General features: G+C 44.0%; 1 protein-coding gene across 2 annotated transcripts in view; it reads left to right on the top strand.

The window, feature by feature from the left end:
- CLDN19 (claudin 19) overlaps window positions 1-18,473 on the top strand; it is a 103,508-nt gene that overhangs the window by 60,758 nt on the left and 24,277 nt on the right. The window lies entirely within an intron of this gene.

The following is an 18,473-nucleotide window of genomic DNA, read 5'->3' as shown; positions in this document are numbered from 1 at the left end:
AGAGACCCAAATGCAATTCCTGGCAGTTTAGCACCACATTCTTCTAGGAAGCAAGTGGGTGTAAAGGAATGTTTAGAGGCCAATGCCGCTTATGGTTTGTCTCATAAATGAAAGAATAGATGCATACTCGTGTTATCAGCGTGATTTTGGTTTTGATGCATCAGATGTGAATTCATTGATCGCAGAGGGAGAAAAGAAATAGGAGGTATGGCAACTTAATGAAATCATTATTTTTTTGTCGTTAATGATGAATTGTTTCTTCTACCACAAATAATCGTGGTCTTAAAATTCAGCTTTTTTCTGTTTGTGTGTGTGTGAGAGACATATGTATACTGTTTATAAATGATGCTTGGAATTACATAGGAACCCTCTATTGTAACCAATGTAACACTTAATACTTTTCAGTACTCAAGTAGACATATGGATAGAGAGGCTGATAGCTGTACCGCTGAAGCCACAATTATTTTGAAAGGGCTTGTTGGGCATCTTCTACCCATTCACCCTACCTACCGGTCTAAATTACATCTGAAGTCCCTTGATCACCGACCTAACAATGCCAGCAATAAGCAAGATCCTCCCCGATATATGTTGTGCTGACCTGCTTCGCTGCTGGGAAGAGGGTGCGATAGTACAGCCTTTCAACACTGGGGAGCCCTACTGGAGGCAGCTATGCTCTCTGTAAATCTCAGACATACACCTAAACAGTATAGTGCAGAAATTGACATGCAACTATCCCTCACAGCTGCAACATGGAACACCTAAAAAACTGGATGTTCAGCAAATCAGTACTAGCTAAGTAACTGGCGGGAATTTCTGCAAGTCACTGTAACAATCACTAGAGCAGGATCACACAGAGAGGAGAGAGACAGAGAGAGAGACTAAGGACCAAACAAATGGAGGAATAGCTGCCGATGAGACATTAAGGCAACAGAAGCATGTTTGAGATTTGAAGAGTGAACAGAAATACATATGCCAGTTAACTGAATACAACAAAGATACAGAGCTTCAGACACAAACCTTCAATCAATAACTCAGTCGATTTCTAGAGGAGCGCTTATCAACCTGGATGGTCTCCAGGTGCTGACCAGGCTTACGGTTCATGTGGTTTAGTCGAAGAGCCAGGTCTTCAATGATTTTAGAATTCGGGTTACTGTAGTTATGAGTTAAAACAATATCACCGTCACCGCCTGCCCATTCAGAAAAATCGAACAATATAATTGGGATAAAGAACTTTCTATGGAGGATAGAGATACTGCAAGGTCAGATTCTTTTCCTCCTGAATGGTGTAACAAAGAATACATTGAGCAGAACTACAGTCCTCCAAACTTCTTACCCCAAAATGTCCTAATGGAAATGTGGCAGACGAGTGAAAGAACACTGAGGGTGAACTAAAAACTGACGTAAATAGTGAAAACTGCGCAAGAAACTGCAATAGGATCCGGAGCACACTGAGAACAGGAATAACTCAGACGTCTGGCAGTGCCTCTGAAATGATACAAAATGGAACACATTACAGGACTAAACTGTGGCTTGGTGGAAGACAGTACATACGAATGAAACTCGCAGAGAAGCCTGCAACTCAAACAAGAGGCAGTTTGGGGGAGCGTGATACAAAGCCTTACATAAAAAGGTGCACAATGACCAGTTTGAGATGTTTTAGGAGGATCCACGACTGAAGGTAGTTAAAAATCAATGCAACAACCACATAAAAAATCTAAAAATAAATAAAAAGGTGGTGCTGAAAATGAGATAGCTTATGAAGTAATAGGGAAAAGGCTTGGAAAGATAGAAAGATCACAGAGGCTGCCATTGCCTGACGCTAATTAAATCACAGAATAGCAGAAAATAATTTGAACTCATTAAAAAGTCCTTACAATATTGTGGAGAGTTGGAAGAAATGTTGGTTACTGTAAAACTATGGTAATACAACAGCAGAGACAATATAATTTCTGGTGCCTTGAAAACTGCATCTGCGACAGTAAATGAGGTAATTGGTGAGAGAATAAAGCACAGAGTAAGCGTAAATAAATGTGAGGGGCCTTTGGTCTTCTTCGCAGACTTTACATGCCTTAAAGTTTTTCAACTTCAGGACGCTTTCACAGAGAGATCGGGCATGCCTATGCAATCCTGAGCTGTGGAAACTGATTCAGACATCACCTGCAGCACTCTCACAAATGATCTTAAGCGGCAATGCTTTGCAAAAGGCCAGACCTCCACCACACGCCGAAAGGTGCCACCAGTCCTTTGCCTGGCATTTTTTGTGCGTGCTGCTAATAAGACTCTTATTCTCCATGTGTTCTGCAAGGTTTCACCTTAAAAAGTAAGTGAAATGTGGGCGAAAATAACGGACAAATTAGGAAAAACATGCAGGAATTGGCAGAGGTCCTGGTCAATTTTCAGAGTGAAGGTGCTGGCCGTAGATGACAACACACTAAAGTTAAAGTGTATGTGAAACATTATAATTTAACTTGAAGTTCCAATTAAGGGACACTCGTTCAGCTGGAGGGTTCTAAAGAGACTAGTCATGAGATCCAGTGGAGCACTTTAGATCTCGTTTTCATAAATATACTGCTAAAGTCGGTGCTACTGTCAATTATAAAAACTACATTCTGCGACTAAGTGACAGTCTGTGAAACTAAGTCACCAGAAACAGCCACTGCACTAAGGACTCAGTTTTGAGTGGGAAAGTACGCTCTTTGTAGTTTTCCACAGCTTACACTGATCTGACGTAAATAAAGAAGAAAAGACCTGAGGTGCTTCAACACTTATTGGCACTTGTTAATAAGAATCCACTTCCAGGTCAACATATTTTATCCCAGACTCCAGTTCATGCAAATATGTGAGGAAATTGCTGTCCGTCAGACTCCTGAATGATTTGTTTTGCCTGTTTTGGTCTTAGAAAGCCCCATCATGAAAACTTCCTAAACTGTTTGGAAAATTAAAAAAATAATTGTTGGAGGATCTGTAATAATCCACTGCCCACAGTCTTTATCACTCGTATAGTACACAACCACAGCATTTCAAAAAGAGATTTGATTAGTGACCTTAAGAAAAAATTAAGTGCTTCACATTTTCCAACCATGCCCTGCTATCATAATTAGTTCTCTGCAACTCAAACAAATGTATTCTCATGAGAATAATTTTGCGCCATGTAACTTTAGAAAATATTTTACACTTGTTGCAAGGTGGAATATTATTTGGTATGGCTGGGAGGCCTTACCATGCAATATTCTCACAATACACAGAGATGATCCTTGGATTCAACAGCAATACTCCTTAGCTCAGTCCTGGTAGTGTGGCAAAGAGCAGTCAGGCATTACTGGAGGAACATGTGTAAAGTATTTTACAGTACCATTTGGTGCATAAGCAACAGAGATGACTCCAACACCAATTTATAAAAATAGAGTGTATTTTATATAAATATAGGCACCAAAACAAACGTTTTATCATACATCTAACCAGAGCTATGAGTTTTAAAATCATTAGAAAATAATTGCATTAAATACTTCAGACATTCAACATTGCTGTCAATGGGAAATGCTGCTAGTGACAAACCATCACTTAGAGGGCAAGTTACTTTCTACCCTCTCGAGATAGATGTCTTTTGGGGCCCAGGACCAGGTTTCTACAGACAGATTACTTGTACTGTGTTCGGGGACCCTGGGTGCAGAGGTAACTTTTGAACTGTCCGTGGGCTTTAAATCAGGGCTTTCAACATTGCGGTCTATGGGAAAAAGCACTCTTGAGACAAACTGGCTCTTCTAGTTGACTTACTTCTCACCCTCGCAGGATAGAGGTCTGTGGGGTCCCAAGACCCAGGCTTAATAGCTGGATTTCTTCTACCTTGCTCTGTGACTCTGGGTGCAGAGGTAGCTTCAGCTGTCAATCACTGGGGACGTGTTGCGCCAAAGATCGTTTACCAATTTCGACCTCACCAGTTTGAAGATGTAGAAACTCATGAGTGGGGTCGTTGCTAACATCAGTCACAGGTGCTGAGAAGTGCTCTTTTGCTGTAATTGTCACTTAAGGTGTCAGCTACCAGACTGGCGCCCAACAAGCCTTGGTTGCGGTAAACATAATCCAAAGTTACTTCGGCGCATGGCGGTCAAAGGGAGTGCGGTAGCAACTGGAAACTTGGTATGAGCTCAACTACAACTCCCCGCATGCACTTCACCACTTTTATTTGGGCTATCTCTTGGTGAGCCCAGTGGATGGCAATTCCTCTGGATCATCATGTCAATTTACCTGCAGTTTGCATGGGACTGGTTCCACCATTCCAGGGGAGTTTGACTTGATTTCTAGTGTCCACAAGAGTCCCTCTTGCAGGTAGAGTAGAGTTTCGGCCACGGACCCAAGTCGTTCATGCAGTTCCAGTATATGGTGCCCCAGGGACTTAAGGATCCCTTCTCGACCTTTGCAGCAGAGACCACATCCTGTTGCTGGTGATCACTTGCTTCCTGGCATCCTTTCTCATAATCTTGTGCAGAACTGAGGTTCTTGTGTCTTGGGGTGGCCTTTAAATCCTAGTTTTAGAGGTAAGAGTGACAGTGGCCAATAGGCTATCTGTCCCTGCAGCTAATCTGCCCCTGAGGTGAGAACATCCTGTGGGTGTACGCACTATGCTACCCTAAATACTCTATTTCAGGGTCCTTCAAAATGGCAGGGCTCTTCCTCAGCTGTACAGTCCTCCTAGCCCACCCTAAAGGTGTGGCTAGTCTTTTGGGGGTTTACACCTCTTGTCAGCTGGGACAAGGCAGGAGGCCTTTGTCCTTGAGTTGGGAGACAACAGATTACATATCAAGGGCAGTGAAAGCCTTTGAGACTCGCCACCTTGATTACTGTAAACACTGGCCATCCTGGGAGGGAGGAGGTGTGACCCCCTTCCTTCCCAGGTTCTTAGTCTGTGTCCTGGGGACATGCTACCATGAATCAGCAGGAGGGAAGACTCTTGTCTTGGCAGCAAACAGTTCAGGGGGAGCCCGCCAAGGCACTGGGTCACTGTATCTTAGGGGGCACCCACTCAGAGTAGCACCCCTGTGCATGCCAGCTCATCCTTTACACGAGAATCATGTCAGGGGTGAATAAGCACAGTGTTAGAATCCAAACGTGACACAATTTGGTGGTACCATAATGGAACTGGCTATCTCGAGTTTGCTAGGTAGCCAGCCCATGTTATTCTATGGACTGCCGGTCACTTACAGTAAACCTTGCTTAATAGGGTTAGTGTAGAGATATATATGTATGACCATATATATAAACACCTTTAATATAATGCACTCTACCTCCAGGGCTTAGCTTAGGAGGATAACCTTAAGAGTGACCCACTTACAGTAAGGCAGTGATGTGGCTTTGCAGCACATAGTGTGCGCAGAGCTCTTCTTGAGAAGACAGGCTGCTTGTGCAGGGATGCAATTGTAGTCCTGTGTCTTATTTGTATGTGGATCACACAGGGTGGCACAGTCAAGTGCTGCATCTCTGGGGGCCCCTCTTATCACCCCTGCCCTGGGTACCACTGATACCATATACTAGGGACTTACATGGAGTGATAAGTGCTTGGCCAATTGCGTGTACCAATCCAATTGTGTGTACCAATTTACAGTTAACTTTTGGGTAAAGAGCACTGGCAAAGAGGCCTGCTTTGCAGGTCCCTGCACACTATCAGAGTCAAAAAACAGCATCTAGCAGTTCTAATCGGGGCAAAAAGTGGAGGGTGGGCATCTGCAGAGAAGTCCAGTTTCCAATAATTCTGATACACAGATTTGCAACAGAAGTAATGCACATCTTAAGTCTTGATCCCTGAGAGGTAAAAGCCATTAAAATAAAGTCTCATTCCATGTCATCTCGCTCTATGTGGTGAATGTTTTGCCTTATCTGAGAAAGCATTGAACTGTTCTCTGGAGGAGCTGCACAGGTTTGGCAGGATGGCCAGTCCCAAAGTGAACCTAGATAAGACCTGCCTGTACCAATTGCAGGGTGAACCTTCCCACACAGCAGGAATCCACTACCAATGAGACTGAAGGAACCATGTTTATTTATGTTCACATGTACAAATAGGAAACTGATTTGATTGATGGCAACATGCAGAAAGTTTTTCGGGGAGTAGTAGAATCTCTAGATTTTTGGAAAAGGCTACCTTTATTGGCATGAGGCAGGGCAAGATGATTGTTCTGCCAAGGCTTTAGGGCTGGTGTGATGTTTGAAGACTGAGGGTCTGATTTAATTCTAGGCTGCCCAGCGGACATTTCTGGCATTGGCAAGAACTGCTGTCACAGCAGTTCAGGTCAAAGCATTGTAAGTTTGACTGACGGCCCCAATAACATGACGAAACCATAAGGCAAACTTACAACTTTATTTTATTTTCAAAAACAAAATCCCAAAGTGAAATTTTCTGTTAGAAAATAAAAAACAACGCCCCATGGCAAGGGAGGCATTGACCATTTTTAAAATCCCCCTTCTCACCAAGTTTTTCCTGGCAATTAAGGGCACTGAAAATTGGCTGCATGTCCACCCACCTAAAATAGTTGGGTGGAGATACAATCAAGCTTCTGACAACCCTTAGTTCATCTGGATGCTAGAGGGGTTTGGCCATGGTGAAACAGACTAGTCTCTGCTGCTGTCAAATCCATGGTCTGTCCGATTTAAAATTGGGAGGGTGGACCATATTGTGCGCTGGGAGGGAACACCTTCGCTGTTCTGACAGAGTTCGCTCTCCACTAACATCTAAATCAGGCCCTTAGTGATGGGAGGATTTTTTTATACGTTTCAGTCACTTTGCAGTACTACATGTTTGGGAGTGGGCACTTCATGTATTTTAATGCTATAATGGAAGTAATCCAGACAACCATGGGTTCGAAAACAGAATTACCACCAGCGCATGCTGCACTGAGCTTGTTAAATTTATAATGTGCTATCCATGACCAAAAAATCATTGGCAGTGTTGAAAGCTCTCCTTCAGGAAGACATGGGAGAGGAGATTCCAGATAATATGTGGAAGAGAATAGTTGCTTTCCCAAAAGATGTGGCGTATAATGCCCACTTTAAATTATTGCAATTTAGCACACTCCACCGCACATATCCTACACCGAATAGTATCTTTCCAGTCACGTCTGATAGATGCCTGAGATGGAGGACTCCTGGAGCGGATCTGGCACACATGTTTTGGTCTTGTCTGGGACTTGTAGCCTATTGGAAAACATTCTTTGAGAGTTTAAGAGAGATTGCAGACCTGGAACTCGAAGCGAGTATGGGGGTGGCACTGTAGGGAATACTGCTACAATCCAAAAACCATAAAATAACATGCAAGTTTGTAAAACTGCAAATGGTATTGGCCAAATGACAAATTGCAATGTCTTGGAAGTCCCTGCTGTCTCAGTCACTTGATAAGTGGTAAATAGAGATGGGCAATTGGGTTCAGGTAGAGATATTATCATTGACTGAACTGTCTAAAAGTATGAAACAAAGACAAAGGTGAATTGAATGTGATACAAATTTGGCTAAAATAAAAGAAAGATGACACCATGCCATTGTAAACGGCCTCAACAAGGATCGAGAATTAGATGTACCAGCAATGGAAAAGGTTACAATGCAGGGAGAGAGAATGTATTTTATGATGTTATTATATATACAAGACATTGTCTGTAAATATTCCAGCTGACTAGCAAGTACTACTGGGGCATATTGAATACAGTAGGTTGAGTGGGAAGAAGTAGGCAACATAAATTGTGAATAGCCACGTTTGCTAAGTTTCTTGAAAGTTAATTGACCTATTATACTGCATGAGATGGATCATGCACTACGAAAAGGAAATTACCTGTAATAATATCCACTGCACATATCTAAACTGCTATGTATGTGTTATGTTCATCAAAGTGTTAGGAAACAAGTTAAAAAAGAGTCTTAATGTAAAACAAAAACCACAATGAGGCCTATTGTGCCTTATATACTCTTATCAGAGTATGTTGTGCCAAACAGAAATATTAACCGTAGTTCCTGAAATGGATTAATGCCCCTCAATCAGTGGTTGTTGGAGAACTCTGAAAGCAACCCACCTTAAATTGGACAGGGTGATGGGGGAGTCCTCCTCCACACTAAGAATGTTTTGGGCCAGATTTACAAGGCTCTACCGCCTCCTTGCGCCACATTAGCGTAATGTTTTTTACGATAGTGTGTCTCAACGAGGCAAAAATCACCACACCATATTTACAAAGTGGCGCAATGCATGCACCACTTTGCGACCCTTTGCACCACATTATGCCTGTGTCAGGCATAATGTATACAAAGGCGGCGTTCCGGTGTTAGGAGGCCCGCAAAAACGGCGCTATGAAATGTTAATGATTTTATTGTGCCATTTTGGGCGTCATTTTTTAACGCTCAAAGCAGGTGTTAAAAAGGCACACCCATTGAAGTTAATAGGCCTCCTTGCACTTTGCTGCACCAGTGTCAACCTTTTTGATGCTAATGCAGCAAAGCGCCACAAAAGCGTCAAAAATGTTGATGCTATTGGCCTAACATGCACCATGGTGCGCCGTATTATAAATATGGTGCATCCAGGGTGTCGTAAGTTGGCGGTGTGGGCGGGGGGGTCACAAGAAATCTGGCGCATCAGTACTTATGCGCCAGATTCTTGTAAACCTGGGACTTTGTGTTTAGAAAAGGGCTGGATGGTGCATTTTACAGCAGCACAAAGTTCACAGAAATATGCTAAAAATGCGTAGGGAACTGGATTGTGAGTATTCAAGTGCCTCAATACTGTCATGATGTGGCAGGGACGCCTTATGCTTCCCAGCGGACTTTGAGAACTCTCTTAGGACTCAAAACTCCCCCTGTGCCAGGGTAAACCAGATAGGTAACAAACTTAAGCAGGAAACCTACTCCTTGCTGGCAAGCTGGTCAAAGAACACACCACTCACTAGGCAAGTTTTCTTTGAGAGGGTAAAAAAGCTAGTGACAGAGTAAACACAATAGTTGCCAAACACAGATCTCTTTGCCGTTCGCCCCCTCCACTGTGGACTGTGTTGCTTCGTCTTGTCCCCTACCATTTCCCGTGTTGCTTCCACCCCCCACCTGCTTTAAAAAAAAACTTTTGCACGTTTTATTTTCTTTTAGTTGCCAATCCAGCTCGGATGGTAACTAAAAAGAAAAACAGATACCCGAATCATCCTTGCGCACCAACACAATGACGTGGACAGCCACGTCAAAGGCTGTTTTTTTAGCCATGCTGCACAGCATTGCTGATACTGTGCCTAAATCATGAGCAAAGCAAATATGTCACAAAGGCGAGATACATTTGCTTTGTCAGCGCTTGTTAAATAGGAGACCACTGGATAGTCAAAATAAATTCTGAAGCTTGAAGACCAATAAGTCTTAAAGTGTATACATCCACACGGCAGAGGAACACAGGAAATCTCTCAAATCTCTTGTCACACAGAGCCTCCTCGTCTTACTGTATAAAAATCCATCTGATGGACAGTTTCCTCACAACGTGCCACTGTAAATTCTGATGCTCTCAAATACCTGAAAAATATTGCTGCAAGCCAACTGTATTGCTGTGTATAGTTTCCTCTAGTTGTTTTAGTTATTTTTTTCGCCTTCTAAACTATGTACCTATTCATGGTGTTGCGTTTGGGTGGTCCTTGAATCGCCTCAAAGTACCTTGTAGTATTCCCTCTTGATTTAGGGTGCTCTGAATGTACTCTGCTCAGAAGCACACTGTCCTGAATTATCTTCCTCCGAATCCTGCGTCTCTGATTCTCTCTTACTGCACAATGCTTCCTTTTCGGGTTGTTACGGTTACACCCGAACAGACCCTACACGTGAACTGTGCTCCAACTCTTTATTGTGGTGCTCTGAAGTGTTGTCACTTCATTTGTACAGTGGAAAAGTGTGTTATTCTGACTTACTGCTCTGAATCACAGACCCTTGAACTGGGCACCTCTGAAATCTGCTTACCTAATTCTTCTTGCCAGGCTAGTACTATGCTGCGATTGCAGTTGTTGAATATTGAGTACAAGAATATCATGGCACATTATTATTATGGACAAAATATCTAGGGACAACATTTTGAAAGTTAAGGTCATACATGGAAGTATATATTTACTATTCCTAACTTCTCATCTATGTACCTTGAAGATATATGGAGCTAGGTACAGAATATATGTGTTACTGACCATTTGATATTTGGTCCCTCGATATTTCATCCCAGATATTAGAGTCCCATGATATCCTGGACTCAATATGCAGTAGCCACACCCTGTAATTCCTCACCTTGGGCCAGATTTATAAGAAAGTTGCGCATCAGCTGTGATGCACCACTTTTCTTGCGCCCCCTAAGGACTCCATGGGTGAGCTGTATTTTTAGTACGGCGCACCATGGCGCACATTAGGACAATAGCGTCAAAATGTATGAAGCTATTGTGGTACTTTGCAGGATTAGCGCCATAAATTGTGGCACTAATCCTGCAAAGTAAAGGGAGGCCCATTGAATGTTTTGGGCATGTCATTTTAACGCCAGCTCTGAGCAGGTGTTAAAAATTACGCTTAAAATGGCGCAGTGAAATATGAATTTCACTGTGCCATTTTTATGGGCCTCCCTGCGGGGGAACGCCCCACTTGCATACATTATGCCTGCTGCAGGTATAACGTGGTGCAAAGTGGGGCAATGCAAGCATTGCGCCACTTTGTAAATATGCTGAAGGAGAATGGCCTCCTTAACGCCATAATAGCGTAAAAAAAATAATGCTAGTGTTGTGCTAAGAAGCGCTAGGGCCATGTAAATCTGCCCCCCGTGTGCTAACCCTTTACCTGGGTAGACCCTGCAAATGACCTATAACCCTTTGAATTGTGTTACATGTGCTTGTTATTCTGTCTATAGTGCTGCTGTGAATTGCAATGCTCTGAATTGTGCTGCCTTGTACTATGTTGCATGAGACTGCTACGAAATAGGGCTCTGAATTATTTTTCTCTGACCTGCGCTTTATTGGAGTCCTTCCCCTTAAAGTCCCTCTTCCTAATCTGATACTCTGACTGCGGCTCTTCTATATCTCTCCGATGCAGGTTGTGTCAGACGAAAACAAAGAGATGCCTTGCACCAGTGCTAAAGCCCAGTGTACAAGCATTCATACCTTTTTTATTGGGGAGAGTTGCCAATTTGACTACCCTCCTACTCCCTAAGAAGCACACCCAAGACAATAAACTTCTTGTCCTCCTTGTAACACTACTTCACCTTCCCCTCCTTTCCTTTACATCTCTTCTCTTCTTTCGTGATTTTCGACCAACCACTTCCACATAAGCTCAATCAGACCTTTCCACTACTGTGTTCCTCTTTACCAGATTAGCTGGTCCACTCTCTCCCACTACCGCCATCAGCTGTCCTATATAACAGTTGTTAGACATGGCATCCTTAGGGTGGTCTTACCCCAGACCTTTTTGCCTTTACCTCCTATTTTGCTGCTGTACCTTTTTGTTGGCCTTAGGACTCTGAGCACTTTACAGCTGCTAACCAGTGCTAGAGTGCATGTGCTTCTCCCTTAAACATGGTTACATTGGTGTATTAACAATTGGCGTATTGAATTTATGTGTAAATCTCTTGTAAAGTGGTATACCACAAAGCCAGGGCCTGTAAACTAAATGCTACTAGTGGGCCTGCAGCACTGATTGTGCCACCCACTCAGGTAGCCCTGTAAACATGCCTAAGGCCTCCCCCTCACATGGGCCAGCATTGGGAATTCCTTAAATACTTTTAAGCTTTAATCCTGATCTGAGAGGAGTAACTGCATCATGTTTAGTACCATCGGAATGGTCATGATAAATCCTTTTTACTGGTAAAGTCGTAGTTATCATCACTATTTTTGAAATGCCACTTTTGGAAAGTGGGAATTTCTGTGCCCTCACTGTCATCTGTGCTTACAGCCTATCTCCAATACATGTCTGGCATGAGATAGGTGACAGCTACACTTGCGCATTCCCTTCAGACACTCCCAACACAGAATACTCAGCTTCATTCATCTGCATACTGATGGGTCTTCCTGGGGAGGAGGTTGGAACAGCTCCCACTTACATCTCAAAAGGTAGTGGCCAGAGCCCACACAAATGGGCTGATAACCCCCCACTGAAAGTCTGGAGCCGGGACTGAGCTGAAAGAGGGACCTGGGCACTTCACAGAAATCTTTTGAAGTCATCCCTCATATCAAAGGCACTTTCTAGTATAGTCTGTGGGTCTCTGGCCCACTCAAATGAGTACACTGCTGGAGTCAAGGAAACTCTGCTGCTGTAAAGAGTGCTGTGTGCCAGGATCACTTCTCTACCAGATACCAGGAACTGCTGCTCTGCCCTGTTGTGCTGCCCTGCTGCCTACTGATCTTTGCCCTGCAACCTAAGGCCTAGGAACAACTTCCAGAGTGTCTTCAAAGGCTTGCTGGCTTGCCCCTTGTTCTTCCCTGAGGTCTCAGGGACATTAAAGACCTCGTCAACCCATCAGATCACCATCGGGACTTCACGCTGCTGAGAGACTGAATGCAGTGCTCCCCCTGTGATTCCTGCTGTTGTGAGCCATTCTGAGGCCAAGTATGAGGCGTTGACATGGTGAGACACAGCTCGGGTCTAAGGTGCTGTGAGGACTGAATCTCACTGATTTGACTTTCTCCACGCTGAGCACCCACCTGCTGGGTCCATTCCTCGAAGCTGAGAGACTGCCTGATGGGCCAAACACTGCCGCACACTGTCTGCCCGTCTACCTCCGTGGAAGCCTGCATCATAGCGATCCCACCCTGAAGCGCAGGGCTGTGGGTGCGAAGCTGCTGACTTTCCAGACTCGAGTCGTCCGCTCCACCTGCAATTAAAAAAGACATGCAGCCTGATTCACCCCGAGCGAAAGAAATTACAGCCATAGCACTTTCTGTAGAAGCACACTGGCACTTCCAATGTTGCAGCGTAACCCCGATCTTGAAACCTGCCCACATTTCGGTTTTTCTTTTAAACACTAAGGGGGTCATTCTGACTCCCGCCGGCCGCGGTAACCGCAGGGCCGGCGGGAGCCGCCGAATGACTGCACCGCGGTCAAATGACCGCGGCGGCCATTCTGGCTTTCCCGCTGGGCTGGCGGGCGACCACCTGAAGGCCGCCCGCCAGCCCAGCGGGAAAGCGCCTTCAACGAGGAAGCCGGCTCCGAATGGAGCCGGCGGAGTTGAAGGCGTGCGACGGGTGCAGTAGCACCCGTCGCGATTTTCAGTGTCTGCTTTGCAGACACTGAAAATCTTAGTGGGGCCCCCTGGGGCCCCACGACACCCGTTACCGCCAGCCAGGTTCTGGCGGTCAAAACCGCCAGAACCAGGCTGGCGGTAAGGGGGTCGGAATCCCCATGGCGGCGCTGCCTGCAGCGCCGCCATGGAGGATTCCCCAGGGCAGCGGGAAACCGGCGGGACACCGCCGGTTTTCCGTTTCTGACCGCGCGGCTCAGAATGCCCATGGATGCACCGCCAGCCTGTTGGCGGTGCATCCGCGGTCGTTGGCCCTGGCGGTAGTCTACCGCCAGGGTCAGAATGACCCCCTAAGAGCCTGATTACGACCTTGGTGGAGGGGATTATTCCATCCTAAATGTGACAGATATCCAGCCCTCCATGTTCTAAGTTCCATAGGATAAAATGGACCTGCTAATATGGCGGACGGGATATCCGTCACATTTAGGACGAAATAATCCCCTCCGCCAAGGTCGTATCAGGCCCCAAGTCATTGGGGCGCATTACTTTGTCCCTGAATAGTGGGGGACCCAGCCAAGACACCTTTCCACTTGCTAGCACTGCTAGCTTGGATGGCTACAACACAGTTGACATTCCCATATCTATCTTAAAGGCATTGCCGAAAACCTTTATTATGCACCCTGTAACTTTTCAAAGCCCTGCTTTTGCATTGATTGCTAAAACTATCATATTTCCTGATTTTTTAATTAGATTTGCATTGTTCTTGTCTCTAGTTACACAGATATACAAGCTTTATTTTTCTACACCTTTGTGGAGTCTTTTTGTGGTGTGTTCACTGTGGTTACTGTGTGTGAGTTGCAAAAATACTTTACATATTACCTTCTAAGTTAAGCTGCCTGCTCTGTGTATATCTACCCGAGGGTGAGCACAGGTCAATTTAGGTTGTGTATCTGACTTACCCTGACTAGGATTGTGGTCCCTACTTAGACAGGGTGCATACCTCTGCCAAATAGAGACCCAGTTTCTATCACTGGTTCTCTGCTTCATCCCCATTTCTCTCTCTCTCTCTCAGCCCTCCCACTGCTGTTGCTCTCGCCCTTAGAACACTTTTTATTTAACCTTGTGATTTATTTAATCTCCTTCTCAAACTATAGAGCCCTGCATTCCAACAACTCTGCCTTTTATAACCCTCCTCCTATTCATACTCCATATAAGAGACTGTACCTACCTAGAGCTAATCAAGAAACCTAGCTATCTCCTCACTCCCTTATTTACCCAACCCAGCACTATCACTTCTACCTTACAAAATGCTCCTCATTCCCATCTGTCACCTCTTTCTCTTATCACTGAAACTCGGTCTCACTATTTGCCTCTCACTCAAGTTATTCACCACTCTTTACACATTTTCCTGTGGAGGCATTATAAACAGACCCTTGTGCCATAGGTACATAGGGAGAATTGTGGCACAACCAGAGGCATTCCCATTGCTAGTGCCACTAGAAGAATATGTAAGCAAGTCAGGTTTGAGCCATATGCACATTTCTCAGTGGTCGGCCACTCCAACAGTAATGAAATCGGGGTACGCTGCAATTGAGAACTCATCTCTGCCTTACTCATGGATCCAAGTGAAATCACCCTTAGGGCCACGCTACTCCAGTACATGGATCACTGGGGGAGGCTTTTCCTGTCCTAGGTGCTAAATTCCTTGTTGTGCACTGATAGGTGAGCCCTGATATGGTGGGCAGAGAAAATGGTAATAGTTCTTTTTGCCATGGGAAAGGGCACAGAGAAGTGCAAAAAGGATGCAACAGAGTAATCCACAGAAGAAATACAATTGGATGAAGGGTAGAAGACTACCTTGTGCTCCAAAGATGCTTCAAATGTGAATCTGGATGCAACAATTGTGAAAGTGGCAGCAGCTGTAACTAAGGTGGAGGAGAAGCTGGAGACCTATGCAAGCTGTACACGGTTGCAGAAAAACTGTTGGAGATAAACAAGGACAACGTACGGGTACTGGAGGGGCAAGGAGTGAGTTTCAACTCAATTGGTGGAAATTGAATCCTTTCAGACAAACTGGGGGATGCCATGGTAAAGTTAGGTGAGCAAATATGGGTGCTTGACATCCTGTGTAGATGTACCCATCTCTAGGTTGTAGATGTCCCGACTGAAATAACTGGTGAGTCTCTTAGGGGCAACCAGACTAGTGGTGACTGACATGATGGCCATACAGCATGCAAAGGCAATGGAAATAGTTAGTTCTTTACATATGCCATGAAGAGGCAGAACTCAAGTGGAGGATCAGGTGGCAGTGTCATGTCGGTTGTGAGCTTGGTGGATTGGGGGGATCGGATAAGCAAATGTAGTTCTTTTATTATCGATACCCCCCTGGAGTGCAGAAATGTTTGAGCTTTCTAGTTAAAGAGTGTCTAAGGGATGCCACTCTGGCGAGAGTGATTAAATGGTTTCGTTTTGGTTAATGCTTCTTCTTTTGTCTCTCTATTATCCTTCTTCCACCTGAGAGCTGAACCAAGGTATGGAGGCTTACACATAGGCACAGCACATTGATAAATGTATATTTGATGTGGGCTGTTCATTGAGTTTTCGAACATATGAGTATGGAATCACTGGCCCTTTTGGACGATGGTTGGGAATTTGTGTGCCGACACCACAAAAAATTTAAAAAACATAAACTCTAAGGCAATATCGTCTGTAATCTTTTTTGATCCACCGTAGGAATGGATTAACAGCAGGTGCCAGTGATAGCGTTAGACTGGAGGCCTTGCATAAGCTTTCCATGATGATAACCCTATTGCAGGCACCAAAGTCACAAATATCAGGGAAATGTGGTACTAAATATATAAGGCCTGATTTAGGTCCCGGCAGATGGGTTACTCCATCCCAGCGGTGACGGATAGCCCTTCTACTGAAACATAAATCCAATGGATAAAATGGGATTTGTATTTCAGTGGAAGGGTACTCCATCACCGTTGTGATGGTGTAACCCATCTGCCGAGATCTCATTCAGGCTCATAGTATTTATTAAGGTTCTATGAAATTTGGGAAGAAGCTTAACATTGTCTAATTTGGGTGGAAATTTGCATCAAGGAAGTGTTACCTGACCTCTGTTTTCCATGTGCTATTACACAATTTTAATATCCTGGGCTTACAGACCAGTTAGTGGTGAGATTGGAAATGTGAAGTTATAGTAGAAAAACAAGATCTTATTTTCTCTGATGATAAAGGGCCTCATATTTAGATACTCTTTTTATGCGTCATGGGTGATGTGGTTGTCACACTGGAAACAATTCTGCATGAACATGGGCTCGCTCTTAAACTTCAGCTTTTTTCTCTTTTTATTTTTTATTTGGGGGCATATGTATGGAATGGTAGAATTGCAATTACCTATTTGTGAATTTTTCTGATTCGCAAATAGGTAATCGCAATATTGAATGTAAGAAATTGGTTGGTGTTGTAATAGTGATTTGTTATTTATTTGGATTGCGATTTAGGGAATCACAAATGAGGATTACCTAAATAGCGAATTGGCTCGCAAACAGCGAATGCTACATATACCCCACTTTGATGATATCACATACTGGAGGCAGTTCACCAGTGAACATTGTAAAGAATTGCTGTTGGAAGGTTGACTGAGAATCCACCACTCTCATTCTATCTGAGGGCGTGCCGTCCACCCCTAAAGAAGCTGAACATATCATATAGGGAAACCGACAAGAAGGCTTGGCCAGAAAACAGAAATTAAAGTTTTCTGAAAATGAATTGGAGATCCTGACAGAGGAATGCATGGTCCACGATGATTAAATGTTTGGTAAAACCTCCCTTGCTATGCCCGAGTCCCGAAAAAGAAAATTGTAGATGGCAATGCATGAAAAATTAAATGAGGTAGGAGTCACAGATCCAGGACAAAGGAGAAGGTTTCAATCCAGCTAACTGAGGCCAAAGGAGCTGGAGGAGGTCCTCCACTACACTCCCCAAACTGTACTTGAGAAACTTGTTGAAAGAAATTTGGAGCTAGACGCAGCGAAAGGATTTGGAACTATTGATACTTCTGAGATGGCAGGTACCTCTCAAGATAAGTGCACTACAGGATTCTAATCACCAAATACATATTAAGCATCGATCTTTACCACAAGATAGTGAAAATGTGTGTATATAAAACACCAAAATCATATTATGTATGGCCCCCAGAGAAATGCCAGTGTGATTAAAATATCCTTGCACATGAACAGTGCATCATGGGATATGTATCATTCACAGCATTCACAAAAGGCTGCTCTGAAGTTTAAACACTTTAATATAACTACACAATAACAGAAAACTCATATAACACAGCAATCATACACGTTAATAATTCCTATTCCATTTTTAAACCGTTATCCATGGCCATGGGTCTGATGTGTCTGAAGGTGAGATATTTCAGGATATTCCAGTGCAAGAGGAAGAGCCACTTGTCGATGATAGTGAATAAACAATTCCACAACTGACACTAATGAGCACCACAGTGCAATTACAGTCACAGCTATCCAATTTATTAGGTGCAGGAGGCACTATGAGACTGAGCCAGGAACATGTAGTCAGCCTTTAAGAACACTGGGGCTGACATAGATGTCGCACTCACCATATGCCAACTAATCCATCCCCCGCAAAACTTGAAAGTGATGACATTGCAGAAACTTATGGTGTTTGTGATTTGGAAACATCAGTGCAGAAAGTTCAACGCCTAAAACAGACCGAAATAAAGCTGATCAATAACAATATTGAGAATTGCATGGAAACAGGATTGGAAAACTTTGCAGCAACCCTAGCTGATAATCAACAGCACATGAATGCTAAAATTGATAATCTAACAGAAACTGTGAAGCTCCTTTGTCTTGATATCAATGCAGACCATGTACAACACAAACGTAGGGAATGTCAGCAGTCTGGCCACATGGATGGCTTAGTAAGTGTAATAAACAAACTTGCACATGCAACATCTGTGTTACCAAGACACACTGTCAACCTACAAGTTAAAATGGGACATTACAGCAAGGATGTGGCCGGTGGATGGTTACAGATCACAAATGCTGGTGAGACCTTGCAAATCACTCACATGGCAGGTGTCAGTCAGGTAGTACGCCCTGACAGCGAAGACTACTCTAGTGTGAGTAGTATGTCTATCAGTGATACCATGCGTGTACCTGAAACTAGGAGTCACACTGCTGGAGGTGAAAATCTGGGTGGCAGCAGTTCTGTTTGTACCAAACAGAAGTCTTAGTCTGA

This window comes from Pleurodeles waltl, chromosome 6, assembly GCF_031143425.1.
Source record: "Pleurodeles waltl isolate 20211129_DDA chromosome 6, aPleWal1.hap1.20221129, whole genome shotgun sequence".
Taxonomy (NCBI): Eukaryota; Metazoa; Chordata; class Amphibia; order Caudata; family Salamandridae; genus Pleurodeles; species Pleurodeles waltl.
Note: the sequence above shows the minus strand (reverse complement) of the source record. Positions and strands in the feature narration are given on the sequence as shown.